Source organism: Nothoprocta perdicaria, unplaced genomic scaffold, assembly GCF_003342845.1.
Source record: "Nothoprocta perdicaria isolate Ctin4 unplaced genomic scaffold, notPer1 scaffold_56, whole genome shotgun sequence".
NCBI lineage: Eukaryota > Metazoa > Chordata > Aves > Tinamiformes > Tinamidae > Nothoprocta > Nothoprocta perdicaria.
This window is the reverse complement of record NW_020455821.1, coordinates 1,023,766-1,048,078: the sequence shown is the minus strand read 5'-3', so window position 1 is coordinate 1,048,078 and position 24,313 is coordinate 1,023,766. Positions and strand designations below refer to the sequence as shown.

The following is a 24,313-nucleotide window of genomic DNA, read 5'->3' as shown; positions in this document are numbered from 1 at the left end:
AAATGAGCTACAAAATGTGCTAAACGTTCATTTGTATGTATGAGAGTCATTCAGCACATTAGCAATTAGGGGTTTAGCAAATTTTAGATTGTATCTGCAAGTGGCATGCACATGCTGTACTCACTTTTGAAGGGCTACTCCCTATTCAGAGATAGATAATATAATACTAACAAAGTAAATTTTCATACATAGATGTTGAACCTCCAATCATTTAAGCAAGAAGGAAAACCAGTTATTGAAATGTACAGTGAGAGCTAGCAGCAAATTTCCACTTGTCTTAGTGTTAGAGGTTAAGTAATCTCTGAAATAAGAGTCAATCCTGAGAAGTACTGTTTGAACTAAAATATACCTTCTAATTTTCAAGCTCTTCTGTTAAGAGAAGTATCTTCTTACACAGTTATTCACAGACTGAAGAAAAAGCATATACTACATTAAGGTGAGAGTGAAAGCTCTCAGTACTAAGYACAAGACACTGTGCTGACTGCCTGGAGAAAAGATGCCAATGTCAATTGAACAGAAGTATAAAATTACGAGGTCCCTTTAATTGCACACATTATCATCACTGATAAAGGTCACAGAGACCTATTTCAATAACAGAGGATTTCAGGATATGTTCTGGAGTTACTCTCTGTTTAAGAAAAGGCTGCAGACATGCAGCTATCTAAATAGCTGGCGTCAAGTGAAAGACTTCTTYTTGCCAAACAGTGCACACATTCCCATAGCAGAGGAGGCTAGACAAGGAGAACAGGCTGCATCTCCAGTGATGAAGATAATGAGCTAATGATCTCAGAGACTTGCTGGACATCAAGAAGGTTGTTGCATTAGCAACGGGGAGACAGGGCGCCGAGATGACAACTGTCACACGAGCTCCCACTCAGCATATTGCAAACAAGTTCAACTGAGCTGACAAGGAATGAAGAACAGCTCCACTGCACTGCTTATATAACCCATGACAGTTATTCTRTTAAGGAGGAGAATTGTTATGACTCACGAAAGAGCACAGGCATTGCCTGAAACCTGTCAGAACAAGTCAGATTATTGTAATGTTAAAAGTCACCAATAAGCTGCTTACAAAGATAGAAAAGGTTAAAAAAACGTAAGGGAGTCAGTCTATACTAGACAAATGTGTAACTAAACCAAGTGCTGGTAATTCAGAACATTACTGTATACGGATCACTGCAATAAATAAAAAAATCCATATCTAAGAAACCAGTCTTTCAAGTAGTGTCTGGGTGCTTTGGCAGGGAGAAAACACCATGTATGTCATAGAAAAGGAAGAGTTAAGAAACAGGCACTAAAAATTAAAAGCAGCAAATTCAAATACGAAAATACATCCATTTTCAACAATATGATGAGCTGTTGCATAATACACTATTAGTAGGATAGGCAGACTCCCAATATGCTTCTCTGGAAGATAGGCTTTCCTCCAGAATATTAATGGATTCAGTACAGGGTGTCTTGGTGAAACATAGTGACCTGTAACTATGCATGTCAGGCTAAATGATCCATTAATACCTGCATTCTGTGAAACTTTGAAGCCTACAGCAATAGCCTCTTCTCCTGTTTCGCTTACTCAGGGAGTGAAATCACTGGGCCTGTTTCACGTCATTGATCTATTTGCAATTTCCCCTTTATCAACTGAATGGTTTTGGTGTCAGAATATTCCTTTATTTTTTTTCCTCCAAGCCTTAATATCTCAGCTAGCTGCCTATAGATTTTTTTCTGTGCTTAAAAAAAAAAAAAGAAAAAAATTACTTGTTTTAATATGTCAAGATGTATGGGGTCTTTTCATCTTCTTAAACCTGAAGTGGCATAAGGATCAGGAGAGAAACTCCAAACTTGTGGAAGGCTTTTATATTCTTTCCTCCACAGCACCTGAGTCACTTTTTTACAAAAAAAAAAAAAAAAAAAAAAATTAGTTCCTTGCAACTCTTTCTTCCCTCAGTTCTACTCACTTTTCAGAAAAAAACATCTCTACGAAAAATAAATTATTGAAAAATGAAGTTTCATTTTCCTTACAGGCCTTCTCCCACTAAGTAGCCCAGCAGTCACTCTAGTTTGTGCAGGCAATGTGAAAAAAAAAGTTTTTATTCACTTTTATGAAGTCTTGAGTACTCTGTTGAAAACAGAAAAAGGCAGGAAACCAAATAACATAAAAAAACACAGTGTTTTAAACATGAAATTTCTGTCTGTAAAAGTACAGTTCCATGAGCTGAGAGCAGCAAAATTAAATTAAAGGATAATTCTTGGTAAAAAGCCTGAAGGAGCAATGAACAACTTTGCTGATAATCTGGTGTGAAGCTGTGACAATCAGTCCCAATTTAAGAAAGGCACGATGATGCTCCCATCTCTATTTTGAACTGAAAGATACCTGCTTTGATGCTCTTTCTAAATGTTAAACCTGCTTTGTACTAAGAATTTATACACAATGAATAAAGGCACTTTAGAATTAAAGTGGAAATTACAACAATAATACAAATATTCAGAACCCTTTGTTATCTCTCACCTATTATAAGTGGATATGTTATCATCAATGGTACCCAGAACTGACTGGGGCTCCCGGGAGCTGGCAGTGTAAAGGACACTCACAGAAAGCGTGACAAAAATACCTCCAAAGTGCTGCTTCCTTCCTTAAGAACTGCTGCAATCTCCAACTTTCTGCATTAAACACATGACTAGTCTATAAAACTCTGTGCAACATACACAAATGCAGGCTACTTACTACTTTAGGCAAAATATAAAATYATTTTATTTGTAATGCTTAAAGGCTGAAAACATTTGTTTGATTTTCCTTTGGACCTCATTCAAAGACAGACTCTCCTGCAGGACTAGGGGGTGAGGCAGCCAGACGAAGCTCCACAAAGCCTGAAATAGAGCAGGTGCTGAGTGCACGTTCCCTTTGCCAGTTACTTCAGCATGTAGCAAACTTGCCTGCMTTGGCTTCTAAGGCAGTGAATCTGCCCTAGTTTTTACCACAGCCTCAGGCATGCTGTAGATCATTTAGACTGAAGCTCACTGGAAGTTGTAAATGCATCCCACGCTGCAGCTACCTGTAGCTTTTCAGAGAGGTGCAACTGGCAAGTCAACATCCAAACCTGCCCCAAACTTAGTCTCAGGAAAATGCAATTTCTCAGGAAACTGCATTTAATCCAGCTACTGCCTGGCTGACATAAAAGACCTTTGTTAAAAATACACCCCAGATTTTGGAGGAGAATATGGAGAATGACCCAACAGAATCAGCAGCTGCTTGCAAGAAGTATTTACTTTCTCTAAGTAAGGAGGCATCTAATTACTTAGGGGGCATTACTGTTTCATATAACCTTAGAAAAAAGTAAAGTTGCAATTGCTTCCGTATTCTAGCAAAGAAATCCATGCAATACTGTTACAGTCAAGTGTTTTGGTTTTTGTCATTTCTCAGTGCACTATAAAGAGAGGCACTTGTATTTGAGAGTGTTGTTTTACACAGTTAATCTCGATTCTCTCTAATGCATCCACTTATTCTCTTTTTCTTTTACATATATGAACATTTAAAACACAGGCAGAGGCATAATTTCAAAGGGACATCCTATCTGCCCTCTACTCAGTTCATTAATTCTGAAGTGAAAATTTCTCTTAAACTACTTTAATCACAGCTTCACTCAATGAATAAAAAACAAAACACGTTCACTCCTCCACTGATTCTTAAAAATAGCTGTTTGGAAACAGATATTTTGAAAAATAATCRCAAGAATTAGAAAGACAAGGAATTAGAAAGTATAAACTCCAGATTGTCCTAAACTTCTGTAGAATTTGATGTTAAGAATAGTGATTTGGGGAATAGTTAGTGAAAATATGAACAGCTATAGGGCACAATTATAAGGCTCATACCTAATATTCAGGACTGACAGGATTATTCCTATGAGCAAGATGTAATTATAACTAATTATAACAAAATTTATCTATAATCTGATTTTTTTCTTTCTGAGTATTGGAAAAGAATTAAAAATAGAAAAAAAGATACCATTCTAATAAGATAAGAGATTGAGTTAGCCCAGTACTGGAAAATTAAGCTACTTTTACACTCTGATCATACTAGCATTTGGAAAAGGAAGTGCTTAGTATTCCAAAGTCATTTGTTCAAGGAATTTTAAAGTTTGAACTTTTTACTTACTTTATTTATAGGGATACTTTTAGTGCTGGAATTTACATTACTTTAATTCTGAAGCTTAATGTGCCAGTGCACTGATGTGCCTAAGGGAGCGTCCAAAATATAAAACTGGTAAAGACCAGATTGGCTGCAGCAGCAAGCTTAGTCCATCTTACTGACAGAGGTCATTTCCATTAATATTGCATCTTAATAACTATGCCCTCCGACTGGCACAGAGCCTTGCACATTAGCTTTTCTCATGAACCCTAGGATTTAAATCTGTTTATAAAAAGGGTAAAAGCATGACACATGGTTATAAAAGGCATACTGCATGCATTAAGATTGATCTTCCACTTCAGTACCCATGCTTCTAAAGCACAGGCTTTACATCCCTATCCCTTTCCTGAAAATTCCACCTATATTTCACCTATTCCTGAAGGTGAAGGAAGAATTAGTTCTCAAAGCCAAAATTCGCAATAAAACCAGTGTTGTATTATCCCTAGAGCTGCTCTCTCTGGTGGACAATCAATAAAGCTTGCCGAACATCATCAAGAAGTCCATGTCAAGCACTGGCTTCCATCAACTGTTACCGCTCTGCTCTTGCATTTTCAGGAGCACAGCAATAAGGATGAGACAGGTCTAAAAACCTGACAAGCAAGTAGCTACTCCCAATCCCATAGCTATTCAGCCCTGTAAGAATAGGGCCTAGAATCGTACAGGTACTAGTACTCACAAGCCTTAATAGCTCTTCCTCTCCTACACACGCTTAATGATAGCTTAAACTAATGGTTCTTTGTTTGCAAATAAGTATGTATTTCTCCCGTCAGCTTCAGACTGAGAAGATAATACAAATAGAGAATTTTTAAAACTAAAGCATGGATTTTTTAAAACTAAAGCTAGATTAAACCAGTGCATTTCACAATGGAAAGAGGTAAAGGGACTTCACCAGCAATTTCCAGTTACTACCTTGCTGGTCCTCAGTAACTTAGTTCCTTTGACTGTCTACTCTTGCCCTAGGGATTTTCATTATGTTTGTTACTGATTGCTCTAATAGTTTAGATGGCATAAAGCTTCTAAATTCTGAGAAATGCTTTCTGTCCCTCTTTCAYGTTTAAGAGATGCACAAAAGGCTGAGGACAAGAAATTTATTTCTTCTTTGTCCCTAGTTTTTTCCCACAGGCAGATTCTTCACGGTCTAAGGATTTTCCTGTTGTGAATTTCCAAGCTCTATGATTATTTTTGTGCCAATTAATCTGTAAAAGTACTACAGACCATGAGCTGTTTGACCTTTGCAGACCTCAAAATTATTTCTACATCACAAATGAAATATTATTCTGCTTCACTATGTGAATACAAGTTTCAGAAGAAAGAAAAAAAGCCAATTCCAGTTTACATGGAAAATCTGAATATTTTTGCAGCTATATATTAACATTGTTATAACATCTTTTTAAGTCTGTTGTTAACTGTTGGGGAGCAATTGTCTGACTGCTTCCACTGTTAATGAGTGGACAGTCCTCACAAGCACAGAAAATGTAACTGGAAAGATAGATGAGAGGTAAAGTCACATCAATGACTTTACGCTATTAAATCTATGGCTTTAATAAGGACTGTTTCCCTTTCTCATGTTGTGATTGCCTACCTTGGGGACAACAGAAAATTTTCAAAAAAGCCTGAATGAGACCCTGAAGAGTTATAGTAGGACTGAGACAGAAAATGGCAAGGAGCGCTAGGACTTACTTGCGTTCTGATGTCTGAATTGATGGACTGGAGTAACAGWGGGCCGTCCTTCCCTTACACAGCAGCTTCTCTGTTCCTCACAGACCTGCAAGTGGATTGGACATGTGGGTCAAACGGGAGATCCTCACCCCGAGGCATTCCCCTTGCTGACAGCTTGCTAGTCCATCAGATGTCTACCATGATGTGGTAGATCAAAGACCCAGGTAAGCTCAAAWCCTGTTGCATCCTTGTCACCCTTTGTCATACAGATCTAGTCTACTTCTTTTTGAGAAGATGGGCCAGAGCACCGTATATTTACATCATTATCTCAAAATAAGGGTATATTCTAATTTTCAGGAGAGGCAGTTTTTTTGGTTGGTGCTTCACTCTTTACATTCTTTTTTTTTTTTTTCCCCAAAACATCATATATCAAAATACTTTCTTAGAGCTCATTTATTTTATCTAGATAACTTTATCTACTACTATGTCATAATCTCATACCTGAATAAGAAGTCAGGTCAGACCTCATCGTTGCATAGCTACAGTTCAAATATTTTCCTTCTGTTACTTGAAGTTAACTAGTACTAATTTCATCATTCATTTTACCATCTGCCATGCAGTGTTTTTTTTTTTTTTCCCTCTATTCACATTTGTTCACTTTCTTTACTAACCTCAGTAATTTTCACTTATCAGCAAACTTCACCTTCTCATTTATTCAACACTCTTTCCAGGTCATTTAAGTAAAACAGCACAGGCTCAAACAGAGATTCCTGTGGGATTCCACTGTTGATGACCTCCTTCCACAGAAAACCCAGCATTTGTTTCTCGCTAGTAGAAGCAAATTTAAATAATTAAGACCACAGAACAGCTTTAGTGTTCATAGGACTTAAATATCCTGTGAAAAGAGAATCTGATTTTTGAAGATTTTTCATGCAAGTATCAGCAAGTAATCCTTTTAAAGTAGTACTAACAGTACATAGCTCTGTAGATCGTTCAGAAACCTCTTCTTACTTTGAAAGAAAAAAAAAACCTTAATCAGCCTCCGAGAACTTGGGTTTTTCCATAATTTTTAGAAATTATATAATAATCACGCTTAACTTTTGTTATCTCTGCTGTGAGCAATAGTTAAGAACAGTTCCGTACTAGTTCAGGAAAAATTTACATGTTTAACTTGTACTAACAGTCTCTGTAACTTCATGTCGTTCCTTCTGCAGGACTGAATACCAAATGGGCTCAGCAGATGTGGTTAAAGATGCTTAAATAACAGTCTTCAGTGGCACTTAGGTGACCAAAGATTAAAATATAAGCAGTTTCTAAAACCAGGGAGTCATATCTACAACATGAGCTTTAGCTTACTTTTGAAACCATGTTTGTAAAAGAGGAAAAAATGAATGATACCGAGTACCAAAAGCACAAAACATTTTCTCCTCACAGACGATGCATTGTTTTATTTCCCATTGGTTTATTTTTCCTCATAGAAGATTGACAGAAATCATGGATAAAAAGAGTAAAATGGTGGAGGATTAATGCATGCTGAATAAATAAAAGCACAGCATGCTGATTCTAAGGGAAATCATTCTTTTTACCTAAAATTATAGCTAAAAATACTCATTTCTTATGTATTTTTACATTTTAGGGACGTTGCTATTTCAAGAATTATTGAGAATCTTTGCCTTACTCTGATCCCACAAAGTAGGTCAAGATATTTTGGATTTGCTAATCCTTTGCTATGTCAAAACCCAGAATAGACCCATCTGTCCCAGTTTTTCACCTGTTTAAATTCTTCTACTACAGTCAGGTTTTGCTACAATGATTTCTTGTAAGATGTTCATTGGAAACAAAATGATATACATAAACTTTGGCTATATCCAGCTTGCTCAGTCTTGAACCTACGTGATTAAGAAATTATTTCACTAGAGAGCAAAGCACACTATGACGTATGAGAAATATTTCTTCTCAATTCCTCATAACTGTGTGTCAAAAATGTTAAAATAAACCTGRAAAACTACCATCTTACTTCTGTTTTCCAAATTCAGGTCTCTTGCAAACTCTGAAACAATTTTTGAGTAAGGCAATAATGTCTTCTAAAATCTACAGCTCTGTTTAAATGTCARCTTTTGAACCAAGAACTGACACAAGCAAATTTTACCTATGAACCTACTTTGTTATTAACGATTCCGCTAACAAGTGTTTTCAAAGAYGGTAACTTCACTCTTAAAATAGAAAAAGTATCCTGCTTCTGCAAGTTCAGGAAATTAACGGAGTATCATTCATTAAAARCAGGAATTCACTTATTCTGCTTTGCAGCAAGTCACTTGGGACCGTTTGCTGCCTTCAATTTGCCAGGGTTTTGCTCCTCCACAAATCCAATTAGCAATCGTGTCTCTTAGGCGGAATTTGAAGGCAAGTGCCCTCCGTGGGCAGCTAGGCAGCAACGCCCGGAGCTGGGGCTGCTGCTGGGGGGCTGCTGCTTGCTAACGAGATGCCATCCTGGGACAAGGGTGCCCAAGGGCTCTGCTGCGACATGAGTGGGAGCCACAGGGCTAGGAAGAGCCCGCAGCATCCAAGCATCCTGCTTTACYAGCACACTGGGATCTCAGCCACGCAGTTCGATTCTTTTGACTGTTGCTTGTAATGCTGTAAAATATCAGCAACACAGAAAGCTTTCTTGACATGGCTTTTAAAGAACCTATCCTGGCATTTCTACATTAACAGATAATCAGTGTTCCCAAAGACAGAAATTGCTTTTTTGTCCTCTTGCAGTGATTTCCTGTAATTCACCATAAGCACTTGAGTAGTCAGCAGTGACAAAGGCTGACTAGTACATACAGGAACTGCAAGAGCTGATCCAGATTTACAAGACACCATCTCACTAAATGGAGGCGATCTGGTTGTACCCTCTAGTCTGGATTATAACATGCATACAGCGCAACACCTTTGGTGTCAGCTCACCTTTAGTGAGCCTCAGTAGTTTGCTAAGGTAAAAGCACATTAACATAAAAAACCTTAAAGTAATCACTGTACTTCTGCAGAGTTTTCGCAAAGCCAACGTTATTTTTTCATACAAAGCACATATTTATGCTGCATAGTAAAATACAACAACATGATGCAATTTCTCATTTCTCCCCYGTTTAGTTTGGTTATACTATTTCCCAAATTTCAACTATTCAATCTAGGATAGCAGGCCAGAAAAGAAGGATACATTATCTGACCGGCTACAGGAACATCATAATTTTATACCTCCTCCATTTGTACATGGAGATTTAGGCTGCAGGGATTAGATTCTGCAGACCTTATTCCATCTGAGGTATCATGAGATTTCCCTGAGTGAAAGAACGTAACTGTAGAACTCAACTGACTTTTGCAGAGGTGAGCTCACTGARAGATACAGCAGCAATGCACCCGTCTTTAAAATAATACAGCCTGTCTCCTTTTATGGACCATTAAAAGCCATTTATGGATTTTGCAGGCTGGCAATTTGTAGCTAGAATTTCAATTCAACATTTCATTTACAATGTCGTTTGCATGAAGTGCCATGGGTATGTTTGCTATTTCAGAGACAGGACACTAGCACAAAGTACCAACCTCGAACCTCACTAGAGTTTAAAGACTCAGCACAATGAAGACATACCTTATTCAAATGGGAAAATAGTTATTTGTTCAGTTGCTCTTGATACCTTCATTGTTGTCTTATCAAATTCCATAGCCCACCTGATCTAAACAACAAAAGTCTACAAAATAACACATTTCCCTGTTTTTATTTCTCTGTGTAGAAGCATTTTACTCTCATGGCATTTGTTTTATTTTAATTAGGGTGAGGCCCTTAGGAGAGTTATTGTAGTAATCACTGACAGTGGAGTTCTCACCCGTTGCTCTCTGCAGGCTACTTCATTTTACTCTTCAGAAACTCCACAGTTTCTCTGTGGGCTATCCCTACACCACACCTGCCCTCTGGAGAAATTTGCTTTCATCTTTAACCAGCTCTTCATACCTGCTTCTCCAGTTCAAGGAAGACCTTGCTTCCTTCCTTCCCTTTTCACACATTGCTTTCCTTTCATTCCTTGTAGTTTGTGAACTACATTTCCCAGGACCCTTTTGAAATGAAGGTTCCTGAAATAATTCTGAGTATGAGTAAGCAAGATTAGAAGTTTTTTGATTTATTTTCAAGTCAGAAGAAAAGTTCAATTAAACTGATTAATGCATATTTTGCTCCAAGAATGGTCAATAAACCCATTACAAGAACAGAATCYGCAGTGGATAAATGCCAGATAACAGAGAGTATAGATTTCTGATATYATACACAAATTCTTGAAGCAGAGCCCAAAAAATGAGAAAAAAAATCATACTGATTGAGTCCTGAAGAAGAACAGGACTCAGAGTGGCCTTGTAACAGTGACCTATATGCTTATAAAAGCAAAGAGCAACATTAATTATCTGTAATTCTATTGTCTATAGTTACCATATATATTATATATATTATAGTTACCAAAGGTACGCAGAAATGTGAAGCTTGTAAAAASGGAAATGAAAAAGAGCAGCTAAAAGGGTAAAATACAACACGTAAATCAGCTAAAGACACACACAAGCCAATCAGAATAAAAACAACACTACACCAACAGTCTATCTACAAGGAAGACCTTCAGAAAGGTCTTCCTGAAAATAATCAGCCCTATTATTTATAACAAAATTGAATAAAAAAGGAACTGCTTACAGGAAAAATACATCAGAGACACGGTAGTTACAAATAAAATGGACCAGAAAAAGCATTAGCTCTCACAATATAAATGTAAAACAAATAATGAAGACAAAAGAAAATATTTTGAGGAATATCTTAGTAATAACACCACAAGCATTATTATTTTTTCCCAAGATTGTCAGAAGCATGGCATGTGCCAGACAGCCTAATGGCCATACAATCCCGTGCCAAGATGAACAATTTTAGAGTCAACAGATATTCTAGGGATAAAAAAAGGGATACACCAGGAAAAGACTGTGGCAGAAAATCTGAACTCCATGCTTTGAAGTTTGTAGCAGAGAAGCTTGAGGAAAATGAATACTGTAGCCTTTCTCCACAGCAGTCAAATTTGATTTAGCTATGCTAGTATATCATTTTCAAAAAGAGATCAATAAAATGAATGTTAATAAATCACACAGGTTAGAAGTTATTTTCTCAATAATTCTATATGATATTGCCAGCACACTAAGTATAATAGTTTTCTTTTAGATCGGCTTTACTGCTAGAGGAAAGGAAAACTGTTTGTGATCTCCAACTCTTATATAAGTCTAGGTGGTCCTGAAACAGGTACAAATAAAATTATTAAATACTATAATAGCGAATAGTGACAATGTCTTCAAAAAGCACTAGACTCTTGTCTTGTCCTAGAAGAGAAGGGGGTGCTGAAGCTAAACAAAGAGTGGCTTCTCTCTAAAAGGATATTGTTCAGCTTGTAAAGAGGATGACTCATACAATCTATGCATTTTTTCCTATGAAAACCCCTTAACTGAGTGGCACACACTTACAAACACCTGGTTTACAGCAAATAAAAGGGAATAACAATTACAAAATTACATAACTTGGTCATCGGATTTAGCTGCAGCCATAATTAAAGAAATAAATGGAAGTAGACCCATCAAAAGGCTACTGTGTATAATGGGAGAGAATATAACATAGTAATCCATGAAGTATTGATTTTTAAAACTTAGAAAAAATATTAAATGACCATCTCTTTATTTTTGCTTTCTAAATGGCCACTGTCAGAGATGGGATACAGCATTAGATGGATTATTGTTCTGATCAGCAACTCTAATGTAATCTCTATTGTTGCATATTTAATGCTGTAGGGCTCTGACAGAAGAGGACATTAAGTTAATCAAATTACGTCCAGGACAATTAACTGCTCATATCCTGTAATTTTAAATAAAATTTGAAGCTATGTTTGTCCATTACCTGAAAACAATTCAGTTAATGCTTTTAATAAACAATCCCATAGCTATGACTTTTAGAAGGGAGAAGCTTTTTATTTTAAAYAAGCCATCTGCAATGCATACCATTTGAATTTGGGGGGTTGCATTTATTTTGCTACATTAAACATTGAAAACTAAAATTGTGCAAACAAAATGGGTAAGTTTTAAGGAAAGACGGATTTTATAGCATTCAGCCATGGTATGGGGTTCATGGCATGGTTATGCTACAATATCATTCAGCTATGAACTTGCACATGATAATCACTATTTGTGTTGACATTTGCAGGTGCCACGCTTGACTGTTACTTATTCAGAAGTCTAGTTTTGTGTAACTGTTATTCTCAATCTGTATTTGTTCTGACATTCCTTTGCCTCCTGAAAGCCTTTAATGTTCCATATTTGAGCATTATAATCAAAGGACATTCAAACCTACTTAAAACATAATGCATTATTACATTACAGTATGTTTGTATATGAGTAACATATGCTTTTAAATGAGAGAGTGTTTTAAATGTACTTATTCCACATTAATGCCATAATCTACCTTTAAAAATCTATGATAATTTGTTTTCACTTATGTATGGGTTCATGTCCTTATGTGTATAAGCACTCTTGGGTATTCACATACATATGAGAGCTCTATGTCCTGCTTTACCAAAAAATAATAAAATCTAATTGAACAGATCATGCTACAATCTCTCTAGGCTTTTTAACAGAGATTGATCAACTTAAAACTACATTAACAGAAAAGAAACATCTTCCTTTATGTCCAGTGGACTCGTCTGAAGATATTTGCCAGCTGGTATCTCACTGTAAACATCTAATTAAACAGGCACAGTTGCCTGCCCTGTACCTGCTTTCCTAGGTATGTAGACTTGAAGAGGCTCTCACATTGGTGCCAAGTCAGGGGGACGTTGGCTAGCTGGTGACAAGGAGGCACTGTATGACGCTTTCAGTGACACCACTCTCCTCTCTTCTGCCACTCATGTCTTTATTCAAAATTTCAGTATTCTTCTCAAGCAACTATTGCAATATTATATAGCTTTAAAGCAGAAAAGAGAGTCCAATGTAGCACGGAGAGACTGCAGGTGTCTGAAGTTATATATAACTGCACTAAAAAGCATAAAAGAAAACCGAGTATCAGGTGTTGCTTGCTATGAGATAACACTAGTTAACAGCTCAAGTGGGACTTGAGGAGTTACGAAGGTCAGCTGGAACTTATCAAATCCATTACTGAGCTAATATAACACCTGGAAGAATAGTGGCCTTATGTCTGTCTTTAAAAATACTGCTTTTCATCTTTATATGTAAGATTGCAAATTCTCCCTTAGGAAAAACATTATGAAGAAAAAAAATAAGGCTGCAAAGAAATATTTTCTGTACTGCACCCTCATCACATCTGCTCAGTTAATAATACAGAAAAATATTTATAACTACTATATAAGTTTTAACATGTTTCCACTTAAACTATAAAAGTTGGTGTCAAAAATATGCAACTTTTTCTAATACTTCATCTGCACAGAAATATTTCCAGAGATATTCTTTATTGTGTGAGGATGCTAAGAAATTTTTTTTCCCTTTTAAACAGTSCAAGTCTTATATTGTGGCAAGCAAGGATGCAGAAAATTTCTAACAGACATAAATAGATTACAAAAATTTCTTTTTTGTGTGCATTTTATCTGGTTGCCATGATACTCCACTGAAAAATCATGTATGTTCTATAAGTGTTGCAATGCAGATATTTTACCTCTGCAAGGGASAGTGCTGCCCTTTAAGAAAACCATTTTCTTTCTTGGATAATATTTTAAGTGATGTCCTGCTGTTGTTCCTTTCAGAGTGCTGTTTTATCTTACTTCTTGATGACCTCCTACAGCAGTATGCTCCCTTCCCATTGAATCATGCAGCTTGGAGCACATCAGTCTCCGCATATATTCTTAAATATTTGGTTGAAGGTCAATCCTGTCATCCAGAAGAGAACAAATACATGTAACTTTTTGCTGTGCTCCACTTAACACAAGCTTGGAATGAAAAAAAAACACTTACCTGGTATGATGCTATAACCTCTGATACTGGAGGGGTGCCAAAAATAACAGCTGGATGCTCAGGTACGCATATTGCACTTATTTTACAAACCTTTGGAAAGCAAAGATGCAGGCAAATAATTGGGAGGAAAAGGCTGTTTTCCTACTTCTGATGCCATGTAACAGAATTACACGCAGCAGTTTGGGGCGCAGGGTTTGACCCCACAGAAAAAGAGGAAAACTCCTTTTGCCAGGAGTTGCTTTACTTCATGGAGACCTAGAAATCCAAAGAAACAGCACCCTTCCTTCCCTTTATTTCTATTTCTCCTTATGCCAAAGTCAATGCAAATGTTAAACACTACATCAGATACACTATTTGGAGGCCCACAGAAAACCATGTCAGTTTCTCTATTACTATATACCTAGACCAAACAAATGTGCATAGGCACAAAAGAGACTCATCCCTCGTGTAGAAACAAGTTTACAAAGCAACACCTTAATGTGAATAGCTTAAAACAGGTAAAATATTTAAAAGTTATTGATAATTTTTTTTTCTTTTTCCATTTTTTCACATAGAATTTTTGTTCCAAGTTACCACCTTGAAACAGCAACATTTAACTTTGGATTAGAGAAATATTTGGCACATAATACCTCACTTAACCTCCAAAGTGAGGCATCCAAGACATACGGCTTCCCAAAAGCAGAAGAGACCTCGATTTTATAAAACGATATTGAAACTTTGCATCCTGGCAGCAGCACTTCCGAAGGAAGCTTTTTTTAGATGATTTTATAAAGTTCTAAAATATGCATTTTGGTCTACATAGTAAGTAGTCAGTCTTTATGCAAAAAATAATCTCTCTTAGTTGTCATAAATAAATATGCTAGCAAAAATAATCAAAAAGAAAATCTTTTCTAACCCTTTTTTGGAACAATACATCTATGGCAAAGAATAGCAGATGAGATGTTGACCTCAATAGGAGAACCTATATAATTTCCTGCTTCTAAAATGACTTTGGAAGTCGCCCTTATTAGAGCTAAGAAAGCTTTTATTGCATGTCACCACGGCATTATTCTGCCTGCATGTTGCACTTCATTTTATATGAATTGTTCTTCCAGGCTTTTCTTTGTTCTTTTGATTTTCTTAGACTTTACAAACAAATGCATTTTCATTTCTCCCTAATATGTTTCTTTTATGTGAATAGATAAAAAAAAAAAAAAAAAAAAAAAAAAAAAAAAAAAAAAAAAAAAGAATAAGTAGCCTTATTTCATCCACTTTTACTCTGCCCCGAGCCCCTCCAAGTTTAAAAGAACAAAAGGTAGAAAATGTGTTATTACAGTCCTCCTAGGAACTGCTGTTTGGAAAGGTATTTGGCAATCTCCGTGCCCTTGGAGAGTCTATGARGTTTTGTTCAGAGAGGCAGCCCCCACGGTTCAGACCAGAGGCCAGAAAAAAAGGAAATGATAACTGTGCGAAATGTTCTGCAACGCAAACACAAAACGGCTTCACTCATGGCAAGAACATAATGAAGCGCAGTTGACTGACTTGCTTTTTGTCTAATTTCACTATAATAGTATTCTGACATAATGCTGACAGGGAGCAAAATACTTGATAGACATAGATCAGTGGTTGTGAACACAGCTTCTGGACCTAACCCAAAAATATACAAATATTCTATCAACCTGGGGCTAATAGCTACATTGGATGAAACTAATTCTGTATTTTGTGAAATGTTCCTGCATTATGGGTAGTAGTCACATTGTCCTTATACAAGCAGTTAAATTTTATTTAGTAAAGACAATTTTACAGACAATGTAGACTTCTGATAGTATTTACACCTTTTGCTTGTGTATACAGACACTATCTTTTACGTTCAAGGCATTCTCGTTGCATCCATACTGGTCATATATTGGTGCATACAGATCTGAAATGGCTGCAACTGGTGTTACGAGACTGACCTACGAATATGCTTTTAGCTAAGGATTTGAGGACACTTTTGAAGAAAATGTTAATTTTATTTACATTTTCAGTGATTTAATCTGTCTCAGACCCATAAGGAATTGTTACCAAGACATCCGAGACCCTTCTTTATGACTTTCCATCATGTGAAGATCAACATACCTATGAGGTAGGGAAAAGAGCTTATTCTTACTTTCTRCATGGAAAATGAAGAAAACTCGGTGGGTACAGCACAAAATAAAGCAGTGTGGTAAAGCACAGGCTCTGGCCATTATTTCTCCATTCTTAACAAGCACTGGACTGCCTCTTCTCCATTTTTAAAGTTTCCTGCCTGCATTGACTTGTCTCGAAGTACATTTCCACTTCTGCTTCAAGGCAACGTTGATTAAGTTCGTAGTCATCTATCTGTCCAACCAAACAGACATGTTATTACAAGCATATTATGTATAAAAATACATTTTGATTCAGTTTGCATTAGTTTCCACTTTAATCTCAATTATATATGCAACAAATACATTTATTAACATAATAAATATTCTCTRGCTGTAATTTTAATGTTAACAGAAGACAACTTAATTGCTTTAAGAATTTTACTCTTACTGTATTTTATGTGACTTATAAGCCAAATATTATGTACATCMATCAGTGTTCTAGTGTTGAAAAAATTGCAATTACAGGAATAACTCACATTTTAATAACACTAAATGCTATTTCACTATGTTAGAGTCCATTGTCACAATGCATAATATTCAGATTTCCTTTCATTTAATAGGAGAGGCAATGAAGAGAAAAAAAGAGATTTAACTTTAGTACCATCGTATTTTCATTTCTGCTAAATATCACACTGAGTACGGTTCACATTTATCAGTTTGAGTATGCAGCAGTTACGGACAAAGTTTTTGTGTATGTAATTTTTTTTATTAATTTTCCCACAAATCAATTTATATGAGAAGAAAAAAAGGGAAATAAAGATAATAGTTTCATAAATATCTAAAGAGCAAATCATAAATTGTATCACAAATCATCAATATATCGTTCTCTTACCACGTTCTTTCTTTCGGAAAAAGGAAATCAAAAATCTCATATACTTTTATTTTATCTCCATACTAAATCATACAATTATTTGAGCAACTTGTAGCCTTCTTTCCTTATGCTTCCTTGCTACTTTACATAGGCAGTGTAAAATCAAGGCTTTTCTTTTTGTGAAAGTGTAGGTATATATTTCAAAAGAGCGTGCAATCACGAAAYCCATAAAATCAGCCTCCTATCTTAAAGTTGCATTCACCCTACCTTTGGCAATTAGACACGTGTACCATTTGSACTTGCAAATACTTGCATTTTTTCTCTAAGTCCTCCAAGCTGTCTCTGATTCCTTTCCCCTTTGCCTTTTAAAATACAACTGCCCTTGAAACCGGCTTCTTCCTGATATAAATCAGATGATGCTCCAAAACGATGCAGGCTGTCCCCCTCAGCAGATGGGGCTCTTCCAGCAGCTAAGTGCCACAGGGAAGGAGGAGAAGRGCTACCACGCCCCAGCTCTGCACTAGCAGTGGAGATCTAACCTTAACAAGAGCCATATCTGACCCATTTCAATGCCAGACACTCTGTATGTAAAGATCTGAAGCCTGTAACAGCAGAAATGCCTTACATATCTTTAGGTAGGGAACAATCAGTGAGATCTTATGGYTGATCTTAAGAAGAGATGGAAAAGGATGAGGGTCGCCAGACGTCACATATTTTGTAGCTCTTTAAGTGTGAGGAGCTGAGGTCAGGAAGAAAGGTAACTCCACTACTCTAGGCAATATTATACAGTGCTAAACCGTGCTAGAAAACTACCAGTACGAGGTAAATTAATWTAATTTTGACTGCTTTGACTGTCAATCAATGTAAGAAGACATTAAATCACAATGGARATGACACTGTAATATGATGATTATTCTCCGGGGATACCCTAAAGCATGAAGAGCATATAGTACAGGCCAGTAATTATCTCATGAAAAGTGCGCTCCCCRGAGATCACTTCAGAGCTATTACACAGACATTGAGGAGAAAAGCATGTACATATGTTGTGTTAGGGGAAGATGAAGACGGCACTTTGCAGTCACAAAAATGAGTTTTAGGTGACTGTGAGGTTCACACTGATTAATTTAAAGTGTTACCAGCCAAGTGAACACCTCTCCAGCTGARGCATATTTATAGCAGCTAATCACACTGTGAAGCTGTAGCATATAAGGAAGTTACAAAATAACTCTGCTCTCTTTTCAGTTATTTTTCCAGATATGAAGTACATCCTTTGAATTTGTGCCCCTCAAAGGTACTTTAAAAAGRGCATTTTTTTTTAAATCTTTTTTAAACATTATATACATTACATTTGACCTATGTACAGAATATTACTGGAGGAGGACTGTCGAGGCTAATGTTTTGGTCTAAGTTCTGGGGAATTTCTGCACTTGACCTAAATTAGTATCAGTTTACAACTCTTGGAATAAGACAGTCAACAGCTTTGCCATATGCCTCTAATAATTCCCATATTGCAATACATATTTGCTTACACCATTCTAACACTCGATCATTTTAATGTCCCTGGAAAAGTGCCTATGGATCTCCTTTTCTCTTCACACAACAACTGAAATATTTATTCTTTAGCTAAACAGTATCCCTCACATCCAACACACAATTTCTGTGTCTGTCAAAACAAATACCACATAGTCTGTGTACTTGTATGGATACTGTGTATAAGTATATAGGAATTTTGTTGCTGAACTCTCTACGCTTCCCTTGAAAAACTGACATGCATGAAGTACGCAGAAAAATGCTATATGGGTGAAAATCTGCTGTGTAAAAGCAGAATTCTGTAGAAATTGTCATATTAGCTAAATACTGCAAGTGAATTTATAAACATAAATGCTGACTGTTCAATGCTAAATATATATATACTTTTTAAAAAAAGCTATAAAATTTTAGGTTTATAAAGTCAATATTGTTGAATATATTTACTTCTACAGATTTGAAACAAGATATTATCTATATTTTAATCAAATCATGATGACTATGATGACTGTTAGTAGCAAATATGAGGATGCAATATGCAGCCTTTGTGTGTAATAAAAAGGAAGATGAAAAGACTTCAGTACTCTAATATTGATTACAGTTTTGCATAAGATGGAAATGAAAAAAATTTAATTATTTGTTCCTTCCTTTTTTGTWATGTCCCTCTAAGGAACACATTGATATCGAAGCAGGACAGGAAAAGGGACAGGGAAATGATTTTGAGGATATTAGTTACAAACAGATATTATGAAGCACTAATCTATTTGTAGTTCTTTCTTTTCCCCCTCTTTTCCCCTAAGTAATTTCACAAAGGTGTAAAGACTATAAAAGAAAAGACGTTATATCTGTGTCAGTATTTTTGTCACATTCTTAACAGAACACTTCCCTCTCATAGGAGAGTCAGAAATTCATGCAGAAAAAGGTAAAATTCATTCTTGGAAGAGGTCCAACACACCCAGGTCCCATTTAGGTTTTAATCTGACAAGTTCATTGTTTTTTTTTTTTCCTGATCTTGTACCCACCATCTGTTCCCAGGATGGATTTCATCCAAAATAGCAAAATATAGCAGAATGGCCAAACATTAAATGCAGTGTTCACATGACATATACGATGCATGTATTCTGCTTTAGAAATAAGCAAATATTGAAGTAGCATCAACTGATGCTGACTATGAGTTACAGATTGAAATGGGCCACCACTGTTTTTTCATTTCCTGAGCTTAACCAAATAGGAGGGACTTGCTGTGCTCCATGCTATTCTTAATGCTTATTATTCCCTTTTTAGTATTCTATTCTTCAGCGATATCAGGCATTACACTGCATCTCCTGTACACCATGACCCCTATGCCTTTGCAAAATAAAGCTCTGCTTACAAAAGGCTAGAGATCACCWTCAACAGACAACTCAAAATCACTGGTGTTTCAACTCCTATACAGGTTAACCTTTAGTTAAAGACYCATCTATGAGAAAATGCACTACATGTTTTTCTTTCAAATCCCTGGGGTAGATTTTGAAGATAAATTTGACTGTTCATGTGTAAGTAGAAAGCAAGAAGCAGAAAACCAGTTTTAGGAAGCAGAGTAGTGTCTAACAAAACTGGAGCTATTTAGCAAACAGCACAAAAATGGGTTTTGTGTTAATAAACCTAGTGACGTTCACAATCCATATACTTTAATTTGAATTAAWTTTTTTTTTCTTTACTGAGTGTGATGAAGTTTCCAAAAGCCTCTTAGCTTTATCAGTGGTAGTATTTCATTTTAGCGCTGTTTGTAATTAGTTATTTACACTAACAGAACAAATGTGGTGCTTCCAGCAGAAAGCTAAAGGCCAATGAGAAACTGAGAAGGAAAAAGTACTAAAATATTAAGCTATTCAGCAAGATTTTCAAGTTTGTTAAAATTAATGCAGGCTATCATTGGGGTACTCTACAGTTCAGTGCTTCACAAATAASAGAAATGAAGCAGCACTACTTTTTGTACGTTTCAGCCCAATTTTTAAGCTGTTTTATTTTCCTTTAACAAATCAAGACACCTAACAGGTCACAAAGCTTCCAATATAAACCAGCAGAATGGTAATTTGCCATATATGTGTATCCTGAGCCACCTATAACTTGAATGCATCCTGAATGATTGAAAAATACATTGCAGAAACAGAAATCAGAACAACCAAGAACAAAGAATTACATGGGTACCTGTTTTTCAGTATTTTGACAGTTTCATTCACTGATCCCCATGTCCTGTCAGAAGAAAGGAAAATAAAAAATAATGAAATATAAGACGAATGTTTCAATACAGGCTCTGTGACTCTGTGAATATACGTTCTATGCAGAAAGGCATAAGCTGTACTGAGGTACCCACGCTGCCAACACACATGTGACTGCACTAATAATCAAATAATAAATACTTGATCCACTTACCTCACAGACAAGTAAAAATAACTGAGAAAACAAAGGAAGAATAAACAGCTGGCTGCAGCTTTGGTGGCAGTGATAACCTGTGTCTTCTTGTACAACTAATGATCAAGGAGTATCAAATAGCCCTTGGTCCARCTACACTACAAACGGTTTTGGGCAGAGAGGAAAGAGACTTCATATACATATACGTGAAGGTCTCTTCCATTTTTTCTACACAAAAACTCACCACCATCATTGTCAGACAGGCCTTTAGCCATCATTCAAGGTTTACAAGTCTGCCACATGATCACTGCCCTCTAAAGACATCTCCTAGCATTTTAAAAGACATCTTGTGTTTAGCATTTTAAAGACATCTCGTAGACATTCCCATAGCAGATTCCTCTAGGCATGATCTACATTGCCTGATCATACCTCCAAATTTCAGCAAATTGCAAATTAGAACTTTTCACACTAATTCAATTTTACTAATGTTATGAAAAGATGGCAATTACATTTCATAACATCTCATGCTGTCTGCTGGAAGCCAATCAATTACTACTGACAGCCTTGAGGAGAAAGAAGACAAAAGACAGCTTTCAGTGTGTTGGCTTGGGAATTGCTTCTCTTGTTCTGCTCAGACTAATGTTCGGCAAGCTGGTTTGAGAGAACTTGCCTAACAGATGTGGAAGGCAGAAAAGGACAAGCAAAAGGGCGGGAGTCCCACAAAAATCAGTAAACAGCTAACGACATAAACACCTTGTTGGGTGAAAGGTGGAGTATGAAATGCATATTCAACATGCGTGTCAGACCACACAAAGTGTTGGCAGCAACAACCTTTTATGGGATCTCTCCGAAGTGTATTACAGTCTAGCCTGGACTCAGCAATGTTGAGGAACTGGATGCATTTACACATTAATAACTTACCTTGGATCTAACTGAAAACAATATATATWTTTTTTAACTTTCATATAATGTTATTGAGCATATTATGTTTATAAGGGCTTCCTTTTTTAATGAAAGGTACCACATTCTAAGACAAAATAAGGAAGACCCTCAAGYAGCTAGATGAATATCACCAACTTCTTTACACATAACATAAAATATTTACAAAGAGAAATTGCATCAGAGACCAGTCAAACATGAAAATCTTTATTTTTCAGATGTAATCTGAGAGCTCCCATTCAAGTCAAGAGGATTGTTGTGCTCTGGCAGCTGCAACTTTATCTTGTTCTAAGTCTTGAGCCTGCCCTACACTAATGGATGGTTCAAAGCCACCATTTCTCAGAAGTATAAATGAAAATATTCTTTCCTTTCTCTCAAGTACAAAAGGTCTGTTAGTGGTTGGGTTATGAATTTTGGTTAGAAGATGAACTCACTTCGCCCTAATTGCATACTCCAGGACCGTCCTAAGTAAATTTTTATCTAATTTTTCTCATTTACATAGAAAACAGCAATATATGTCATATATGTCCAACGCTTTTCTCAGCTGAGTCTTTTTTTCATTTTCCATTTCTATAAAAGACATTTTTTCCATAGTCTTCATTCATGCATTTACATTAATTTAAATATTCAGAGGCAATCTGGAAATAGAAATATCTCAGAAAGCTACAGGTGTCAAAAGGAGTAATCAAAGGCCAGAACGGTGTTCCCTGTTGGACGGTGACCTCTCACCAAGGATAAAACACTCAAAAGCATTAAATCTTATTATGAAAAAAGCTCTACAAAATGACATCTCAATTTAAGAATCATTAGAATTACAATAAATGCAACAACTTTGTTTTGCATATTCATATGAGCATTTAAACTTGGATAAAATAAATTATGTCTAAGACTCAGTGGTACATTCTGATGCTCTACTTCTCCTGCAGGAGAAAGTCCTACCTCCTCACTCTGGAGATCCAAACTTTGATTTAAAAATGTTTGTTGATGACAGTAGGAATAGCAAGCTTATCTTGTTACTCACTTCAGGCTTATTACTATGGAATTCTTTCTTCTCCAACTTCTAGAATGAATAAAATGAAATTTATTAAAAACTAAAAGCAAACATAAAAATAGCCCTATTTTCCTTGTCAATATTCCCTGCCAGGATTCTCAAAACGAATCATAAATTAAACTGAGTATCTTAGTTTCTAATGATGTTTTTACATTTTGCCTTGAATGCAAGTCAAATTAAAAAAAAAAAAAAAAGGGAAAATACCATTGCGATTGTACTTTGTATTGAAATGCTACCTGTCTGAAGCTCTCGGACTGATGTCAAGCTGACTAACGATGCCTCTGTTTCTAACAGTTTCTCCTCTGCACCACTGCTGCCTGCAGCTCACTGACCACAAGAACAGGGCAGCTCCTCCTGCCCCTCCTGGGTCCTGCTCAAACTCACAAGTGCCCCTTTCCCATGTGAGCAGGACATGGGAGAAGATCCCACCGAGGTGCCTGCCCCAGGCCTACCTCTCCGGCCTTCCTCTGGCACCAGTCCCTGAAAAAACTACACTTTGTTTTGAGAGGATGGTAGAGTTGGTATGAAAGCATGCCCTCGCCTRAAGGTTAGAGAAACAGCAGCATTTCCTCCGGGACAGAAATAGAAAAATATATCCCATGGGCAAAGAAAGGCGTGCCGGGAGTTTTTGTGGAGTGCCATCACCTTGAACTGTCAGGCAGAGGCTTTATTCATGAATCCTGTGAATCTGCAAGAATGCCACAGGCAAAATTTCCTTCCCCAAGGAACATATCCAACACCTCCTCCTCAGGAGTTCTAAGATCTAGACTGTACTGTCTTTTTTCATTAATTTTGAACAGCTGAGCAGGCACAGTCAGCTCTGCTGGCCCACCTTGTCACCGCCGACAGAGGAAGCTCCCAGAGCGAGTTGCACAGCCACCGCCTCCCCAGACAACAAGCAGGTGCTACAGCTGCTGCTTCGCCGCTTCCATGCGGGATGACGGGATGGCCCCAGGAGCGACGAAGCCCACAGCATTTTCACTGCAGTGTTTTGCTGAGTTTGAATGCCATCTAAACTTAGGACAAAACGCTGCCTCTACTTCATTCCACAGCAAGAGAGTTTTAATGAATCTGTCCCTGCAATTTTCAATGCCCCAAATGCCAGAGCCAGTGTCGTGAACTGACACATTGTTTAGTCGACATTTTAAAAATCTCATTTAATTTTATCGTAGTTTTTTTGTCTTAAATCCTTAAAAGTTTATTGCACAATTAAATGATGCTCTCAGTCAGGGGGAAGAAATGCTCATAAAGTGGTAATAAGCTAAGCAGTGATACCGAGACAGAAGCTGCAATTTTATTTCCTCCTATCATAATATGAACAAGTATTTGTTCTGTAAAATAAGATGCAGAATCTTCCTAAAAGCTGGAAATGACAACGGATCCCCCTCCTTTTGTGTGTCTGTATGTGTGTTTGTGTGTTGGATGAAGTTTGAGTGCTTGGACTACCATGTTTCTGCTGTACTGGCTTCATCAGATCAATCAGTAGAAGGAAATCAGCACCAGCTGATGGAATCTTTTTCTACAACCATTTTGCTGACTGATGGCTGCTTCCATGGCACCATATATTATTTTTTTTCCAGAAAGCGCCTCTGCTT

At 36.7% G+C, this 24,313-nt stretch overlaps 1 long non-coding RNA gene across 1 annotated transcript; it reads right to left on the bottom strand.

Moving 5' to 3' along the window:
- Positions 1-16,145: 16,145 nt before the first annotated feature.
- Positions 16,146-22,722, bottom strand: LOC112955367. The gene is made up of 3 exons (XR_003250869.1): positions 22,607-22,722; positions 20,525-20,569; positions 16,146-16,189 (listed from the first exon to the last, which is right to left on the bottom strand). It is a non-coding gene; the product is annotated as an uncharacterized LOC112955367 (long non-coding RNA).
- Between the last annotated feature and the right edge of the window lie 1,591 nt (positions 22,723-24,313).